Here is a 19,024-nt window from a genome sequence, read left to right on the forward strand (position 1 = left end):
AGTAACTTGGTGGTTTAAAGTCTGGGTGACTGAGAGAACAGAGGTGCTGTTGTCAGAAACGAAGCCAAGAGGTAGATCTGAGTTGGAAGATAGGAGGACAAGAAGATGGAAGGATGATCATAGATCTAGTTTTTGAGTTTGAGATGATGATCTACTATCCCGAATGTTTGCTGCTCTCAGAATGGCAGTGGTGGTGGAGGAGGTAAACCTGCACAGGTGGCATGGGAGGTAGTGAGGCCGGTGGCAGAGGCAGGAGGGGCAGCCGGGGTTAAACAAGTTCCTGAAAAGAGAGAGTGGATGGAGTTTGCAGGGCACCAGGAACCACCACTCACCCTGCCTGGCAAGTCTTGGATTAGGAAAACAACCTCTGAACAGCCCACCTCCCACTACCAGGCACTTTTGGGAAACCTACCTTTCATAGGTGACAAGGGTGTCACCCGGTGGGGGTCATTTCTTCGTGCTATAAGAAAGTCTTATTTACCATGCCGATGTTAATAATTTTCTAAGCAATAAAATCAATATCATCATTGAGGTTGACGTCACTCAGGGTATTTTTGCCCCTATTTCAATTTATAATTTCTTCTGTCTCAGTGGTATCTGCCAGACAATTCAGTCTTTATCTGTATCCACAGAATACAGATCTCAGACTGGCTTCTCTCAGTAACTTCCAAATGTTCATTTTCCTAGCAGACCCATAAAATTTTCTGTTTGTAATAGCCCTTACTTTAGTCTAAATTTACCTTTAATGTATTTTTGTAAAGATGCTTTGGGTATTAACAGAGCTAAGATGCCTCTCCAGGGTATGCTTCTGTATCCTGTGTTTCTCTCCACCAAGCACAATTTCCCAAGACCCTGAGCCCTCTTGTCTATCTAGTCAGTGAACTGCCATTGCTTTTGCCCATAGTCTTCCTGATGATGGCAGCAAAACTGTAAATTAAAAACCAAAGCCAGGGATACAAATGGAACTCTGCAAAGCTCCAAGCAGAGGTTCCAGAAGCCAGAAAAACAAACATGCATGAGCTCTCAGGGAGGTAGTATGATGGGCTGAGGCATGAGATAAGGGGCCTCTGTTCCCCTCTTCTTGGTGGGGCCTGGAGGAAACAATGCACCCAGTATTTCATTCTCCTGAAAGATGGCAAATTACTCCCATTGTTGAATGTCTACCTTCCTTGCAGGCATGGGCTTGCCAAGTGTCTCCTGGAGTGGGGAAAGGAGACGAGCCCCCTAAAAGTCCTGTTTCTTGAAACTTCCCATACCCTTGTAAGAGTCTAATATGGAGGGAGAAACATATTGAGAAGGGGTATTGGGAAATCAAGCATAGCCCTCTGATGGGTGATGAGGAACTGTGCTGTTAATCTTGGCTGGCAGCTTGGTCAAATTCCCTCCCCAGGACTGGCTGTTTTTTTCCCCATGTTACACTAGTTAGTCTCTCTCTTGCATGCTCTCTTTAGGCAATTGGCCACTGTTAACATCCACGCTCTGTGCTCTGCCAAGCACCACTGGCTTTCCTCAAGTCTTTTCTGAGAAGTACCTGAATGGTAACTGAATTGGTAATGGTGTGTCTGTGACACAAGGCCTGGACTAGAACAGAGATGTGGCTATATCTGGCCCATGGGGGTCAGTGACAACTCCCCTTCCTGCTTTTATTTGCCTTTACTTGTATAACAAGGTGCCCTGATAGGGTACTTTCCCTGAGCCTTTTGCTTGCTTTTGAGAGAAACTGACAGCTGTGTACTTAGTAAGTAGAGTCACATGGGACTAGATCTTTAATTGAAGAGTTAGAGGAGTCGAGTTGTTTCTTTTAATGTGTTACTGTAAGGCATCAGAGTGCCTGCTCTGGGCAAAGAGGTAAAGGGACTTTATGTCTGACTTGGAAGAGCCAAAGTGCAATTTTATTACATGCATAGATTGTATATAGGTAAAGTCAGAGTTTTTAGGGTATCCATCACCCAACATACGTATGTTACCTAATGTACTCACTAAGTAATTTCTCATCATCTACCCCTGCCCAGCCCCCTACCCTTCTGAGTCTCCAGTGTTTACCATTCCACACTCTATGTCCATGTGTACACATTATTTAGCTCCCACTTATGAGTGAGAACATGTGATATCTTTCTGCATCTGACTTTTTTTCCTTAAGACAATGGTCTCTGGTTCCATCCATGTTGCTGCAAGAGACATGATTTCATTCTGTTTTAAAAAATGGCTGAATCATTTTCCATTGTGTATGTGTACCACATTTTCTTTATCCAGTCATCCATTGATGGACACTTAGGTTAATTCCATATTTTTGCCATGGTGACTGGTGGCATTGGTGTTTAAAATCTGGGGAGAAGATGGATCAGTTTGCACAAGAAGCCATGGAATGAGACTCCCATCTCTTCTTCCTAACATTTAGAGTTTTGTGTTGCTTTTGAGTCAGCGTAAGTGGCCCTAATCCAGGCCCAAGGCCTGTCACACCTTGGGGCTGGTGAGGCTCTACAACTGCGCATAACACAGAGATGCCACTCTTGTCCTGTGTCCTTTACATAAACAGCCTCTGAACTGCTGAGGCCCGTTGGGGAGTGAAGTCAGCAGAACAGTGGAGAGGCCATGCAGGAGCCATGGGGAAGGTGGAGCCGTGGAGGCAGGTGTGTAGGGATGGCTGCTCTGCTCCTACCAATCTGTGAGAACCTGTGGGGTAGCTTTTGAGGACTCCTCTTGAGGGTTTGTAGTGCATCTTTGTGGGGCTGAAATTCCTGCCTGGTTGGGAGGATGCTGTGGAGTCAGCAAACACTGAGCTTAAATATTACCAGGACATCACTGTAGACAAAAGCCGGGGCAGCCTGGGGTCATTCAGCAAAATTCTGAGGGTACCCCTGCTCTCATCTGCATGGCTGAAGGGCTGAACCATCTTCTCGGCTTGTTTTCTCAACATTTTGGGTTGCTCCATTGCTTTCAGAATCCATATACTCAGCCAGGTTCTTGGTTTCATGATGCTTTAGTCAGCTTGGGTTAACATGACAAAATACCATCGACTGAGTGGCTTAAACAACAGAAACTTATTTTCTCACAGTTATGGAGGCCAAAAGTCCAAGATCAAGATGCCAGTGAGGTGAGTTTCTGGTGGGGACCCCTTTCCTGGTCTGTAGATGGGTACCCTCTCACTGTGTCCTCACATGGTGGGGAAACAAAAAGAGAGGGGAGGAGGGGCAGGGGAGACAGGGGAGAGAACTTTCTGGTATCTCCTCTTATTAGGGCACTAATCCCATCATGAGGACCCCACAGTCAAGATTTCATCTAACCTAATTACCTCCCAAAGGCCTCATCTTTAAATACCATCATATTGGGGGTTTGGGCTTCAATATGTGAATTTTGCAGGGACATAATTCAGTACATAGCATGTGGAATGCTCACCAGCCTCCCACTCATAGCTCAGTCTTCCTATAAAGGGAAAACTGTACTTATCCTTCTATGGGCAGTGCCATCTTCCCAGGAGGAGGAGAACCCACTGTTTCTCTGAACTTTTGCTCTCTGAACAGTCATTTTTCATCTTCCTTGACTTTGCTCTGATCTCTTCCTTATGGAACATACCTGTGGAGTCTTGTGTCCTGTCTTTTGGGATGTCTCTAGCCAGGGACTACGTCAAGATAAGGAATAAAAGCTTAGTTTTGCCCCTGCAGCTCTCCTCCTCACATGTCAGGGATGGGAAGAGAGTTTTCAGGTCTCATCCCCTGTTGTGGTGGGATCTGGGGAGGAAGAAATTCTAAAGAGGCAGCCATAGGCTGCAGGGAATGGAGGCTGCCCACTCACAGCCCGGGTAGCACTGCTAACCACCTACTCCAATGGGTCAGGACTTTTTTGCTGAAAGCTGTGGTGATTATCAAAATATTAAACAACCAATAACACAGTCAAAATGGCTGCTGACCATAAACTGTAGATAATGAGACGGGAAAGATCGTGTGACCCCCTTCGCAGGTGGGAACTGGAGTGGCTTGTTTCACTCAGCCTGCTGCTGGCCACTCCACGCGGGAGCGTGTGAAAGTGAGTGTGAGAACTGGAGCAAATGAACACTGAAACTGGTTGGTCGCTCCTCTCTGGCGCGATCAGGCTCTGTGCGGGCCCTGCAGCAACATCCAAGTGTGTCACAACCAGTGCTCTTTCAGCTCTGCCGTCTAGGGATGGCCAAGTGCCAAGCAGCTCAGTGGAAGTTCAGGGTGGTAGCCCCCGCCCTCTCAGCACCCAGGTTCTCATCTGGTGTCCAGGAAGAATCAGGTCACGTGAACTGTTTAAAAGACGATGAATGCAGGAGCCTTTATTGAGTGGTGGGTGGCTGTCAGCAGAAAGCGGGGCTAGAAAGGGAATGGGAAGGTGATTGTTCTCTGAAACCTGGCAGTCTTCGGACGGGGCCCCTTTCCAGAACCACGCTGTCTGAGGTTAGCTGCATCTGTCTTAGTCTCTGACACTCACTTGCTTCTCTGCTCACTGCTTAGACACTTGTATTCTCGACACTCAGCGGCTTGTATTGCTCTGCCAGCTGAAGTCTTTTATGGACACAGGCTAGGGGTGGGGCAGGTCAAAAAGGCAACATTTTGATGAAAAAAACAGGGTCAGCTGTTTTCACTTACGGTGTGGTTCAAGGCTTAAGGGTGAGATTTAGCCGAGAGCCCAGCCCTTGTGTATCATTACCACCCTATGGATGTAAATAAGCTAAATATCAGCTCTGGTTGTAAGTACCAGGACTCCGATTCCAATCAGGCTAAATAAGACTCCTGCAACTCTGGAACTGAGGGTGCGTGGGGGGTGGCTATGGTTTAAGCTTGGCTGGATCCTGAGGCTCCAATGCTGCTGCTATAGCTTTGTGTGGGCGTCAGTCTCTCTCCTCTGCCCTCCCTCTTTGGCTCGTCCTCTTCCTGCAGGCAAGGTCTCCTAATGCAATGAGGAAGATAGTTAATGAAAATCCCATGAAAACATCCTTCCAGTTTAGCAACCAGCCCCAGTGGGAAAGGCACTTCTCTCACTCTCTGCCTACATAGAGAAGGGCTCCACTGGGTCATCATAGCTCATGCCTATTCCTAGGGCAGTCACTGTGGTCAGGGCAATGAGGTATGATGATTGACCCAATCTGGGTCAGTTGTTTCTGTGTGCATGTTTGTGCTTAATTGCATCATGAGACTCATATGGAACAGGGAAGAAACAGTTCCTCAAAAGAAACTAGGAGGTGCTGGCAGGCAAACATGAGAACCATCTACTATCTACTTGTTGATAACAAGATGTTGGTAAAGAGTAGAAGAGCTCCTCTCACCACAAACTTGTACACTGCTGTACTGGATTCAACTCCTATCTTGGCTGCTGCTTCTAAAATTGGTGGGAGGAAAATCCCAAAAGGTTGACTCATGGTGATTAGAGTAGTGAGGGAGGAAGGGACTGCCTGTGTGGCGTGGTTTTCTTTCTGTGGGTTTACAGATGAATTATTGGGTGCTCTACTTCTGCCTTTCCCTGGGGGTGTCTAGTAGACACCAGTGCAGGGCAGGGAAGGTGAGGGGGCTCAGGCCACCTCCCCAGCAGCTCGCTCTCCTGAACTGGCATCCATGCACACCTCCCTGCCATGCACATGCAGCGTTTCTGTGCAGGACGTGGAGTCACAGTTCCTTGTGGTGCAATGAGAGGTTGCATTAATATGACTTATTCTGTTTTTTAAAGGTTTATTTTTAACAGTTGTGAGTGGGTTAGGGTTAGAAGGTAGTTGATGTTTAGGTATGAGTGGGAACCTGCCTCCCATTTTCATTCACTATAATTGGATGTGGATGGGTTTTTTGAGCAGACAGTAGGATGAGAGAGGGGGCTTAAAGAAAGGAGAGGGCCCACAATGGGAGATTGCTCCAGGCAGAGCAGCTGGAGAGCAAAGATTTATAGCTGGAGGTGGGCACAGCAAACAGAAAGGGAAAAGAGGAAAAGGATGTGGGTGGAGATGGATGGAGATACAGGGAGTGAGGAAGGTGCAGAGAGAGGGGCTGGTGGAGGATTTGAAAGCCAGGAGTGATTTAGTGAAGCAGTGATATGGAAAGAAGAATTTGAGAGTTGCGGTGTTTGTGAATCAGCCATGCAGATAAATATTTTAGCCATTGTGATAGAAAATATGTATCACAATTCGTGGGATGTACAAACAAAACCTAGGAGGGTAAAGATCACAGATGGATGTCCACCGTCACCACTATTTTGCTAATTTGATTCTGTAGCCCCTTAAACAGTAGCTAACTCACTTTTATTGAATGCCCTTTATATGCCAAGGATAGAGCTAACCACATTACCAGCATTGTCTCATTTCATGCTTATAACAATCCTATGAACAGGTGCTATTTAAGCAACCCTATTTTATAGATGGAGAAATAGGCTTGATGGCCCAGTGTTTTAGTTTCATAGGGCTGCTGTATCAAAGTACCACAAACTGGATGGCTTGGAACAACAGAAACTTATTGTTTCTCAGTTGCGGAGGTTGGAAGTCTGAAATCAAGGTGTCAGCAGTGCCATGCTCCCTGTGAAGGTGCTAGAGAAGGATCTATTCCAGGGCTCTCTCCTGGCTTTTGGTAGTTTCTTGGCTTGTAGCAGTAACTCCAACCTTCACATGGCATTCTCCCAGTGTATGTCTGCCTCTTCACATGGCATTCTTTCTATAAATGGATAAATTTTGGATGAGGGGCATATCCAACCCCAGGATGACTTCATTAACTAATTTTAACTGCAACGACCCTATTTCCAAATAAATTCACATTCTGAGGCACTGGGGATTAGGACTTCAACACATGAATTTGGGAGGAGGGATATAATTCAACCTGTAACACCCTGGAACCCATGGACACCTGGGGTCCTGTGTTGGCAGTGCTCCTAGCCTGTTCCCACCTCCTCTGGGGCCTCTGGCAAGGACAGGCATCCCCCTGCTCTGCAGCTGGCTCTGGGGCTCAGCTGTGGTGCACACACTGCAGTGACAGCCTTGGCCTGATGGGCTGGAGTCATTGCCAGGGGGCAGGTGCTGTGGCCCGGCCGCCATGGCAGCTGTGTCTTTGTCATCACTGCCATGTCTTGCTGACCCTCTGGAGAACCTCCTGCCACTCTTTGTCATTTTTTGTTTGTCCTCTGTGAAATAGACTCACAGCCTCCATCTATGTGCTTTTCCATCTACGATGCCTGTGTAATTGTTTCATAAATGCTTTTGGAAAACGATTTATTTCCATTGCAAATGCACCATGATTCACTTTTGCCTTTCTATCTATGGATTTAAAATGGACCTGCACTCCCCCTGCCAAAACCCCAGGAAGGCAAATGTAAACAGTGTACCTGCCAGGGGTCCCACTATGTTTGAGAATAAAATTATCACCATCCTTTCTCTACCTTAGACTGTCTTCAAAAGCTGAGGCCTGTCCCACTACTTCCTGGGCTGGTTTCTGCACAGTAGCATATTTGAGAGGGAACTGTGATTTGAATGATTCTGTCAGTTCCCCAGCAAAGCAAGCCTCATGCTTGTCACTCCTCATTCTTATTTGGAAGTCTATAGAGGACACACACAGTCACATTCCCCTTTACTGTATAATGTTCCAATCAGCAGCCAGCATAATAAAATCCAATTAATATGTTAGGCTGTTGTGATTCTAAAAATATTTCGCATCCGCCTGAGGGGCTAAGGAAATTGGAGGAATCAAGGTATTACTGCACACCTGTAATTTGCAGAAAAGTTCTTCAATCATTTTTGGAGGCGGTAGATCTGTTCTTGAGAAAACAAAAATAGATCAGCTCTCCAAAATGAGGCTGCCTGTGAGATCGTTCCAGTGATCCTTTATTCAGATGCCAGGCCCTGCGTGCAAGTCTAATGATCCCTTGGTTCAGATATATATGAATTATTAAGGTCAGTTAATTAACACATTTTTCTTCTGCTGAAGTAATTAGATGAATAGAGCTCTTGCCCTCTTTTTGGCTTTCCTGGCAGTTGCTCAGGGCTGAATAGAGGCAGTAAACATATTGCCAAACAAATGCTAACCAGAGAAGTAATTTTTCGGTTTCCGTTTGATTTCTGAAGTGTTATCTTGCAACTGAAATAAGCTGCTACTTGGGGATGGTAAGGGAAGGCAGTGGGGAAAAAGAGAAAGGTGAAGAATGAGCAACAAGCCCTCATACAAATCTACCTGAGAGCATCTTATTGATCCCCAATATTCATTTGTCATTCCACCTAATTTTTTAAATACTTCCTTCACAACATCTCTATGTCATTTGTACAAAAGTTATCCAAAGTGAATATTTATTACAGCTGTTTGCATGAATATTCCCAAGCCATTTCCTTTCTGTCCCTAGTGTGGCCACAACATTTTAAGTGGCCAGAAATTAGGATCTGGTATGTTTAAAGTGGTTTGTTTGTAATATGTGACTCTTGATTTTTCTAGGTCAGTGGTTCCCCACACTGCCTTTGTACCAGAGTCATCTGGGGGCACATAAGAAAAACACATTCCCAGCCTTTACCTAAGATTGATGGTCTCAGCATCTCTGGGGACTGGCCTGGAAATATGAGTTTAAAACATTTCCCAGGGTAAATCTGATGGTCAGTCAGGGTGTGGGAGGTACTGTTCTTGGTAATGAAGATGGAAATGTCAACACTCAGGAGCTCTCCTTCTCTTTGCAGACAGGTGAACTGTGATCATTCTACACCCTAGGCCTAATGGCCAGTCCAGGGAAGCCTCCTGAGTTGGTCCAGTCAAACACATGAAATGGAACTGATGGCTTAGTCTGTGGGTGTGATATGCATTACTCAGGATTGCTTGATGTTTTTGTCTCCAGGGTCTCTGCTGGAGCAAGCAGCATTTCATGAAAATTGCCTGCTTAGGAGGCAGTGTCCCATAGAAGAGAAAGATAAAGACATGGGTAACAACTTTCAGACTCCAAAAGCTCCAGTTTTTTCACCTGTGAAACAGGTTTAATCATAACAACCCATGCAGCTGTGAGGCAGGAACAAGGTGATGTGTGTGTGAGTCGTAAGTAAGTTTTAAAGCACTGTATTCATGGAAGGATGATGAGGATGAGAGTGATATTGATTTCAGCAAAGCTCTGATAGAGATAAAGGAGTATAGTGGAGGGTTGGAGAAGAAGGGATAGAAATTTTGCTGTCCTTAAGGGTGGGGCAGGTGGCCTAGCAGCATCATGCCTGAAACACAGTCAATAAACGTTTCCTTGCTGACCATTGCCTGGCTGAAGTTCTGTGTGATTCCCTTGCTATGTCTTTCCCATATTTAGTAAAATGTAATGATCACTTTTCCTAGTTTTAACAACATTTTGCTTTCAAAAATATCATGGATGCAAGGAAGTTCCCTCACGGTGTGATTCGCCACAGCTCCACACCTCCCAGGAATGGTCCTGCGGACAGGCCAGTGCATCAAGGCATGTGGAGTGGGCTGGTCTATAGCACTCACCTTAGGAACTTGGGGACTTCATGAGGGGCCCGACTGCATGAAAACTTGCTAGAATTTCCAAGAAAAATGAGGGAGAAAGCATTATGATTGGTGGTAGGGCTCACAGGCAGTAAAGATTAGAACCCACGGTGAAAAGAGGGGATGAAAACGGCTCCAGTTTGAACTTTTTGAAATGGCAGAGTTGAGGCACGTGGGCTCTGTAGCTGGGATCCTGGGTCACATTCGTTGACAGTTAGGAGGGATAGCAGAACCTAAGTGCTTTACATGCATTATCTCACCTAATTCTTACAACAGCTCTAAAGCAATATAGTATAGAAAGAGGGGCACAATCCCTGATTCACATTTGGAAACCCAAAAATCTTTGAAAGCCTCAAGCTTTTCATAATTCATTTGAATGTGAAATGAGCCTGACCTGAAATCTTTTGACAGAAAAACTTAACTAGAACTTATGTGAGACTTTTTCTAGTTTTGATTTATCCCACTTGTGAATATGTATGTTTTGCTGCAGAAATGTTAATGAATTTGATTACAGAGGAATGCATCAGAGCTCGCTGGGTGTGTTACATAATACATGGTATATACAACATGTTACTGTTCTATCATCCAGAAATCTGAATTCTGAAAACACGTGTGACCTTCTCCCAGAGTTTTGGAATAGGAATTTTCATTCTGTTTCTCCACTTTCACAGAAAAAAATGAAGCTTAAATCAGTGAAGTATTAGGTTGGTGCAAAATTGCATTTTTTTTGCCATTACTTTCAATGGCAAAAGTCACAGTTAATTTGCACCAACCTAATAATTTGCCTAGGGTCACAAAGCTGCTAAGTCAGGAACCATGGTTGTGCCCCAAGCCTATTGTGAGATATTCTGCTAAGAATTGCTGTTTCTTCCTTGGTTTTGAATCCCTTTCCCAAAAGCTTGCCTTTTTGTCCTGGTTTGTATGGCAGGCTCCAGGAGGAGGGATGTGTGTGTGTGCATTGTGGGAAGTGGAGTCAGGTCTTTCTGCTTAGCTACCCATACTCAGGCTGCCTTGTTCTGTAAATACCTTGTTTTTCCTAAAACACAAGTCTGATCATCCCACTCACCTACTTAAAAGCTTTTAGTGTACTCTACATAATAGCAAAGACAAGGAATTAACCTAAATGCCCATCAATGGTAGACTGGACACAGAAAAGGTGGTACATATACACCAAGGAATACTATGAAACTATACGAAAGAGCAAGATCATGTCCTTTGCAGCAACATGGGTAGAGCTGGAGACCACTATCCTTAGCAAGCTAACACAGGAACAGAAAACCAAATACCACACGTTCTTACTTATAAGTGGGAACTAAACATTGAGTACACATGGACATAAGGGAACAACAGATACCAGTTTGAGGGTGGAGGATGGGAAGAGGGTGAGGATCGAAAAACTGCCTGTTGGGTACTATGCTTATTACCTGGGTGACAAAATAATCTGCACACCAAAACCCTGTGGCACAGAATTTATACAACAAACTCGCACATGTATTTCTGAACTTAAAAGTTAAACAGACAAACAAACAAAAAAACCTTTTAGCACTGCTAGAAGGTCAAGTCCAAGCTCCTTAGAATGGAATATAAAGATGCCCTGCATGGGCTCCCGGCTGGCTGTAGTAGCATGGGTGGTTAAAAGTATGGACTCTAGAGCTGTATCATGGGGTAAAACCTTCCTTCTTGCTGCCCCCTAGGTGTGTGTAACCTGGGCAAGTCTCCTTTCTGCCTTAGTGTTTTATTTTTTATTTTATGTTTTCTGAGATGGAGTCTTGCTCTGTTGCCCAGACTGGAGTGCAGTGGCACAATCTTGGCTCATTGCAACCTCTGCCTCCTGGGTTCAAGAGATTCTCTTGCCTCAGCACCCAGAGTAGCTGGGACTACAGGTACCCGCCACCACACCTGGCTGATTTTTGTATTTTTAGTAGAGATGGGGTTTCACCATGTTGGCCAAGCTGGTCTCAAACTCCTGGCCTCAGGTGATCCACCTGCCTCAGTTTCCCAAACTGCTGAGATTACAGGTATGAGCCACCACACCCAGCCTGCCTTAGTATTTTATAATGTAAGGCTGATAGAGTCATCCACTTCCTAGTGTTGTAATGAGGCATGAATGAGTTAATACAATGTAAAATGGTTAGAACAATGTAAGCAGTAGGCACTCAAATGACACTATTGTTTTCATGGTTTCTCTGGCCTTGTTTGCTGCCTGGACTCCTACCTGTCCCCATCTGACCACAGGCTTTGACCATTGCTTCCAGAACAAGGAAGACTGAAGCAGCCTGCTCCCCCTGTTGCGTGCTTTTTCCTTTCCTTTGTCCTATTGTCTGCCTGTCAAACACCTGTTTATCTTGGACAACTCAGTTCAAGAGCCATCTTCTCCTTAAAGACTTCCCCTGTTTGCTTTCCTCCTTCCTGTCCTTTGGGTCTCCACGATGCCACATTTGTATTTCTGTCACAACCACCAACAGTATTTTAAAGTCCTTATTGTTGTCCTGATCTGTTTCTTTGCCTGAATTTTAAGCCCCTTGAGAACAATTCCCCTATATGTTTGTATCTCCAGTCCCTGGCAGAGAGTCTAACACAAGCCATATAATCAATGTGTGTGGGTAAATGCTATAAAGAGAACTCGTTCCAACTTGGGTAGGAATTTCTGCTATGGATGCTATTTACAAGCAACAGAACCCACTCTTGCTAATTTGAGCTGAAAAGGAACATATTAAAAGATAGCTCACAGAATTTCCAAGAAGCCACAGAATGGGGCTTTGGATGTTTTATAGCCAGGAATAAGATGCAAGTCACATCAGTGGGTTGTTCTGGTGGCGATCCTCCTGCCATGCTGAGCCAGGACAGGGATTTGCCTTGCTGACATTGAGCATGGGACACTACCTCCAGACTGTTGCTGCTGCTCCCGCTGAAAGCAGAATGTCTGTGGCCACCCTCTGCCATCCTCACCGGCATGCTATCACATAGTGCCTGGGTGGTGCCTTTTAATTGTATTGCTTTCTCCCAAATTGAAATCTCCCATGGATGCACCTGACTGGTGGAGCCTAGGTCAAAGGCTTCTACATAGACTGCAAGGGAGACTAGCAAGGGGAAGGCATCTAGTTTAAGAAAGCATGGATTCATAAAGTGGGAGTGCCCAAGTGCAGAAAAGGGGGTTTCAAAGATGCTGAATGGCCAGAATATGTGGTGAGAATGACCATGACAGTGAGAATTGACACCAGCAGCAGCAGTGGTGGTAAAGGGGTGATGGCTGGACCAGGCTGTTATGTGGTGAGAGGAGCGGATTTCAAGGGCAACAGGAGGGGATCTTCAATGGGGTTGGAGCATGAGATACCTAAGACTCTGAAGAAAAATAAGGGAGACGTTTGAGCTTAAAGTTCCAGACTACTGATTTTCTTTCTTTTCTTTTCCTGTTTTTTTTTTTTTTAAGATGGAGTCTCGCTCTGTTGCCCAGACTGGAGTGCAGTGGCACAATCTTGGTTCACTGCAACCTCTGTCTCCTGGATTGAGGCGATTCTCCTGCCTCAGCCTCCCAAGTAGCTGGGATTGCAGGCACCACCACCACGCCCAGCTAATTTTTGTATTTTGAGTAGAGATGGGGTTTTACCATGTTGGCAGGCTGGTCTCAAACTCCTGACCTCAGGTGATCTGCCCACCTCAGCCTCCTAAAGCGCTGGGATTACAGCCGTGAGTCACCACACCCGACCGACCACTGATTTTCTTAGCTGAGTTTTTCATTGCCCCTCCCTAATCTTCTCCATCAAGACTGATGTCCTCTGGAAAAACGAGGATCACACTTACGTATCACAATTGCTTTCTTCTAAAAAATGCTGGCTGTGAGGGATTCATTGGCAACAAAAGCGAGGAACTCTTCATAATCTAAATCAGTGCTGTTCAATGAATGTTCTGGATATGCACTGCTGATATGGTAACTGTGAGCTACATGTGGCTATCAAGCACTTGAAATGTGGATAGTGTGATTGAGAAACTGTTAACATTTTGTTTAGGCAATTTAAATGTAAATAGCCACATATAGTCAGGGGCTAACTTATTAGATAGTGCAGGTGTAGATAATTTGATCTGTTTAGGAAGGCAAAAGAGATCACTCTATTTGTAAAATTTAAAAACGTATTTGAAGCTGGTCATGGTGGCTCACATCTGTAATCCCAGCACTTTGGGAGGCTGAGACCAGCGGATCACTAGAGGTCAGGAGTTCGAGACCAGCCTGGGCAACACGGTGAAATCCCGTCTCTACTAAAAAATACAAAAATTAACTGGGTATGGTGATTTGCACCTGTAATTCCAACTACTGGAGAGGCTGAGGCATGAGAATCACTTGAACCCAGGAGGCAGAGGTTGCAGTTAGCCGAGATTATGCCACTGCACTCCAGCCTGGGTGACAGAGCAAGGCTCCATCTCAAAAAAAAGCAACAACGAAATAAAACATATTTTAAAATATATCATAGACTGGCACATAACCAAGTGTAGTTTGTTGGCAAAAAGCCACTTTTTAATGGATAGAAATATTTTGGGGCATGATGATTTAGCAACAAATATAGAAAAAGTGAGATAGTAAATTTAATTCTCTTTTTGTTTGTTTTTTAGATGGAGTCTTGCTTTTTTGCCCAGGCTTGAGTGCAGTGGTACAATCTTGGCTCACTGCAACCTCTGCCTCCTGGATTCAAGCGATCTTCCCACCTCAGCCTCTCAAGTAGCTGGGACTGCAGGTATGGGCCACCACACCCAGCTAATTTTTGTGTCTTTAGTAGAGATGGGGGTTTCACCATGTTGGCCAGGCTGGTTCCAAACTCCTCCTGACCTCAGGTGACCCGCCCAACTCAGCCTCCCAAAGTGCTAGGATTATAAGTATGAGCCACTGTGCCCAGCTGTGAACTTAATTCTTAATAGTGATTCTGCACTTTAAAGTTTGTTAAACTAAAGATCTTAAAACTGGGGTCTGCAGTAACAATATTTTCCAACTAGGACATTTTGGAAAGTGCTTATTTGTCAACAAAATAAAAATAGCCAAATGTTTGGGACTGTGGTCTTTGAATCACACATCAGAGTCACTGTGGCAGGTCATTATAACACAGATTGCAGGGTCTCACTTTTAGAGCTTCTGATTCTGTAAGTCTGCGGGGAGCTGAGGATGAACATTCCTCACAAGTTCTCAGGTGATACTCATACCGCTGGTTTGGGGATCACATTCCAAGAACCCCTGACTTAAAGAAATGCTCTTTTAAAATTTAACTTTTTCCTTTAAGGACATCTCAGAATCTTTCATCGTTAAGTATTTCTCTGGTCCTCTGAAACTCCCAGAGGGAGCGGTATATGAGAGAGATCCCATATAATTTGATCATAAAACCCTTTCCCTTAGGGTAAACCAAGGACTATAATTGGAGAGACACAATTCTATGAAATTCAACTGAATTCAACATAAAGCTTAGTTTCCTTATTCTTCCGCTTCCTCAGTCCAGCCACAAAACTAGGGTTCCATGGGCTCAGTTCTAGGCTGCTTTCTGTTTTCCGTCTACCCTCTCCTCATAGGGAGCTCATCTGGGGCCATGACTTTAAATGCTGATGATGCTCCATTTGACATCTCCTGCAATCTCTCCTCTGAACCCCACATAGTGCATCCACTGCGTACTTAGCATTTTCATCTCAAACTGAATGAGTCCTGAACTGAACTCTTGTTAATAATTCCTCCGACCCACTCTGATTCCTCTCCCGGTTTTCCCTACTCAGGAAATGGCATCACCACCCACCATCTGGGTTGTCATCAAATCCATCAGCAATAGTTGTTATTTCTGCAAAAAAAAAAAAAAAAGTGTATAAGAATGTATGTGTTGGGTGTGATTCTGTTCTGCGGGGCTGTTCCCTGGAGCAGTAGTCATTTATCTCTGTTTGCCTTATCTCCCACTTAAGTGCATGCCGCCACTCCATGGAGGATTCGATGAACAGGGATATGAGTCCCTTGAGGCCCCAGAACTATCTTTTCAATTGTGAACCAAAGACCAACAAAGATGATCACTTTAAGGTGAATGATGATGAAAATGAGCTCCAGTTATCTTTAAGAACCATCAGTTTAGGGGCTGGTGCAAAATATGAATTGCACATTGTTGAAGCAGAAGCAATGAATTACAAAGGTAGTCCAATTAAAGTAACAGTGGCAACTTTGAAAATGTCTGTACAGGCAACAGTTTCCCTTGGGGGCTTTGAAATACCACTACCTGTGGTCTTACAATTGAAGTGTGGTTTAGGGCCAGTGCATATTAGTGGACAGCACTTAGTAGCTGTGGAGGAAGACGCAGAGTCAGAAGATGAGGAGGAGGAGGATGTGAAACTCTTAAGTATATCTGGAAAGTGATCTGCTCCTGCAGGTGGTAGCAGGGTTTCATGGAAAAAAGTAAATCCTGCTGTGAAGACGATGATGATCATGATGAAGATGATGAGGAAACTGAAGAAAAAGCTCCAGTGAAAAAATCTGTATAAGATATACCAGCCAAAAATGCACAAAAATAAAACTAGAATGGAAAAGACTTAAAACCACCAACACTCAGATCAAAAGGTCAAGACCGGGCGTGGTGGCTCATGCCTGTAATCCCAGCACTTTGGGAGGCTGAGGCGAATGGATCATGAGGTCAGAAGATCGAGCCCATTCTGGATAACATGGTGAAACCCCGTCTCTATTAAAAAATACAAAAAATTAGCCAGGTGTGGTGGCAGGCGCCTGTAGTCCCAGCTACTCGGGAGGCTGAGGCAGGAGAGTGGCGTGAACCCGGGAGGTGGAGCTTGCAGTGAGCCGAGATTGCGCCACTGCACTCTGCCTGGGCGACAGAGTGAGACTCCATCTCAAAAAACAAAACAAAACAAAAAAAACAGGAATAAAAAATCTCCTGAAACACCAAAAGGACCTAGTCCTGTAGAAGACATTAAAGCAAAAATGCAAGCAAGTATAGAACAAGGGAGTTCTCTTCCTAAAGTGGAAGCTAAGCTCATCAGTTATGTGAAGAATTGCTTCCAGATAACTAACCAGGAAGCTATCTAAGATCTCTGGCAGTGGAGGAAGTCACTTTAAGAAAAGAGTTTAAACAATTTGTTAAAAAACTTTCATCTCATTTCATTTCTGTAACAGTTGATATCTGGTTGTCCTCTCTGTAATGCAGAGGGAGAGCTTTCCCTACTGTGTTTAATAAATGTTTTCCAGGTTCCATTGCCAAGAATGTGTTGTCCAAAATGCCTATTTGGTTTTTAAAGATGGAACTCCACCCTTTGGTTTTAAGTATGTATGGAATGTTGCAATATGACATAATGGTAGCAGTGGTCAGACATGGAAATGATGGGGAGACAAAAATATATATGTGAAGTAAACTCAGTATTTTAATAAAGTAAGAGAAGAGTGTATGTGTCTATACTTAAACGTGATTGCAACCATAATACAGGTATGCATGTGTGTGCATGTGTGTATGTATACATAGATAAATGTGTCTCCTTTTATCCATCTGTAACGCCACATGCTAGATCAAGACGTAAGTCATCTTTGATATATCACCACATTCTTTAAAAAATGGATGACCCCTATTTCCCCAGGTCATGCCTTCATGGAGGTTACTATGAGGTCATAATGTAAGAAAGAAAAAAAGGTATTTCTCTACCTCTGTTCCTGTCTGTAATTGTGGAAATGGAGATGGCTTTCAGATTTCTCCAGCTGGTTCAGAAAGCCCCATAGATGCCTCACATGAGCTTAGGAGCTAGCACTCTCTGCCAGACTGCTCCCTCTTCCTCCCTCTGTCATTCTCTTCCACATCTCCCCGATTCCAGTAGGAGGCAGGTCCAACTTCATGCCCAGGCTGCTGTATCCCTCTGCTCTGGTGAGCTCCACATTCCCTAGAAGTGAGAAGTGATGATTAACTCCTTCATACTCTGTTATACAGGCCAGAGGAGTATTGTTTTTCATGCTCTGTACCTGACTGAAAATGTAGTGAAAGAAATCTTTTATTTTTCACTTCGTGTATTCCAGGCTTTTTTGCTGTGACTCAGGCAAACAACTGTCCCTATATCTCCTTTTCCTTCCCGTACTGACCTAGTGTTCTTGGACCAAGTTTGTATAACTTTATTCTCCTTTCTCTTAGGAATACTTTTAAGAAGTGGCTTCTTATTCCTCCTGCAAATAGAACTGGGTAAGTTCTGCCCCACTGGCCTTTCTTGTTTTCTTCCTGCAGTGTACCCAACCTCTGGCTTCCTTTGCATCCTGCCTGCCACGTTGGCATACACTTTTGTGTTTGTGTATGTACATGTGTGTGTTTATATATAAGTTATATGTCTACTTATTTCCACTACTCTGTAGGCTCTTCTTTTTGCCGTGGCCTGCATTGTTTTTGGTGACCATCAAAAGCAGTATACAAAGGTCAGAGAGGTAGATTTTGTCCTTCCAACTATGTTGCAAATCTAAAGATGATTAGATCCCTGAATATAGGTTCCTTAAACTCAATCGACCTTATTCACATTAATAAAAAGATTCAAATTGCAACCTGAGCTTCAGAGGAGCGTGTCATCGAAAGGCAGGACTTCCTTTTTCTTTCTTTGTTTTTTTTTTAATATTATACCTTAAGTTCTAGGGTACATGTACACAACGTGCAGGTTTGTTACATATGTATACATGTGCCATGTTGGTGTGCTGCACCCATTAACTCGTCATTTACATTAGGTGTATCTCCTAATGCTAGCCCTCCCCCGTCCCTCCTCCCCCTTCCCCACAACAGGCCCCTGTGTGTGATGTTCCCCTTCCTGTGTCCAAGGGATCTCATTGTTCAGTTCCCACCTATGAGTGAGAAATGCGGTGTTTGGTTTTCTGTTCTTTCGATAGTTTGCTGAGAATGATGGTTTCCAGCTGCATCCATGTCCCTACAAAGGACACAAACTCATCCTTTTTTATGGCTGCATAGTATTCCATGGTGTATATGTGCCACATTTTCTTAATCTATTCTGTCACTGATGGACATTTGGGTTGATTCCAAGTCTTTGCTATTGTGAATAGTGCTGCAATAAACATATGTGTCCTTGTGTCTTTATAGCAGCATGATTTATAATCCTTTGGGTATATACCCAGTAATGGGATGGCTGGGTCAAATGGTATTTCTAGTTCTAGATCCTTGAGGAATCGCCACACTGTTTTCCACAATGGTTGAACTAGTTTACAGCCCCACCAACAGTATAAAAGTGTTCCTATTTCTCCACATCCTCCCCAGTACCTGTTGTTTCCTGATTTTTTAATGATTGGAAGGGCAGGACTTTCTACCTGTCCGCCCCTCAATTCTGCTATTTCTATCAATGCCAACCTTTCCTCGGTACTCAGAGCACACAGGGGCTGCAGACACTATCGGGAGTCATGGCACCTTAAGCACAGTTTAGCACAAGTGCTACCTTGATTGCTCTTCAGAAATCTGATGTGCAGATGGAGCCTCTTTTTAGGTCTTCGTTATTAGCAGTTTATCATGTAGCATAATGTCACTTAGGCAACATGGTGCAGTTATGGTGATATAATTTAAAAATCAATACACAAGGACGAGTTTGTG

General features: G+C 44.3%; 1 pseudogene; it reads left to right on the forward strand.

The window, feature by feature from the left end:
* The first annotated feature begins 15,390 nt into the window (after nt 1–15,390).
* LOC704179 (nucleophosmin-like) lies at nt 15,391–16,527 on the forward strand (annotated as a pseudogene).
* Nucleotides 16,528–19,024: the final 2,497 nt, after the last annotated feature.

Source organism: Macaca mulatta, chromosome 3, assembly GCF_049350105.2.
Source record: "Macaca mulatta isolate MMU2019108-1 chromosome 3, T2T-MMU8v2.0, whole genome shotgun sequence".
Classification (NCBI taxonomy): Eukaryota; Metazoa; Chordata; class Mammalia; order Primates; family Cercopithecidae; genus Macaca; species Macaca mulatta.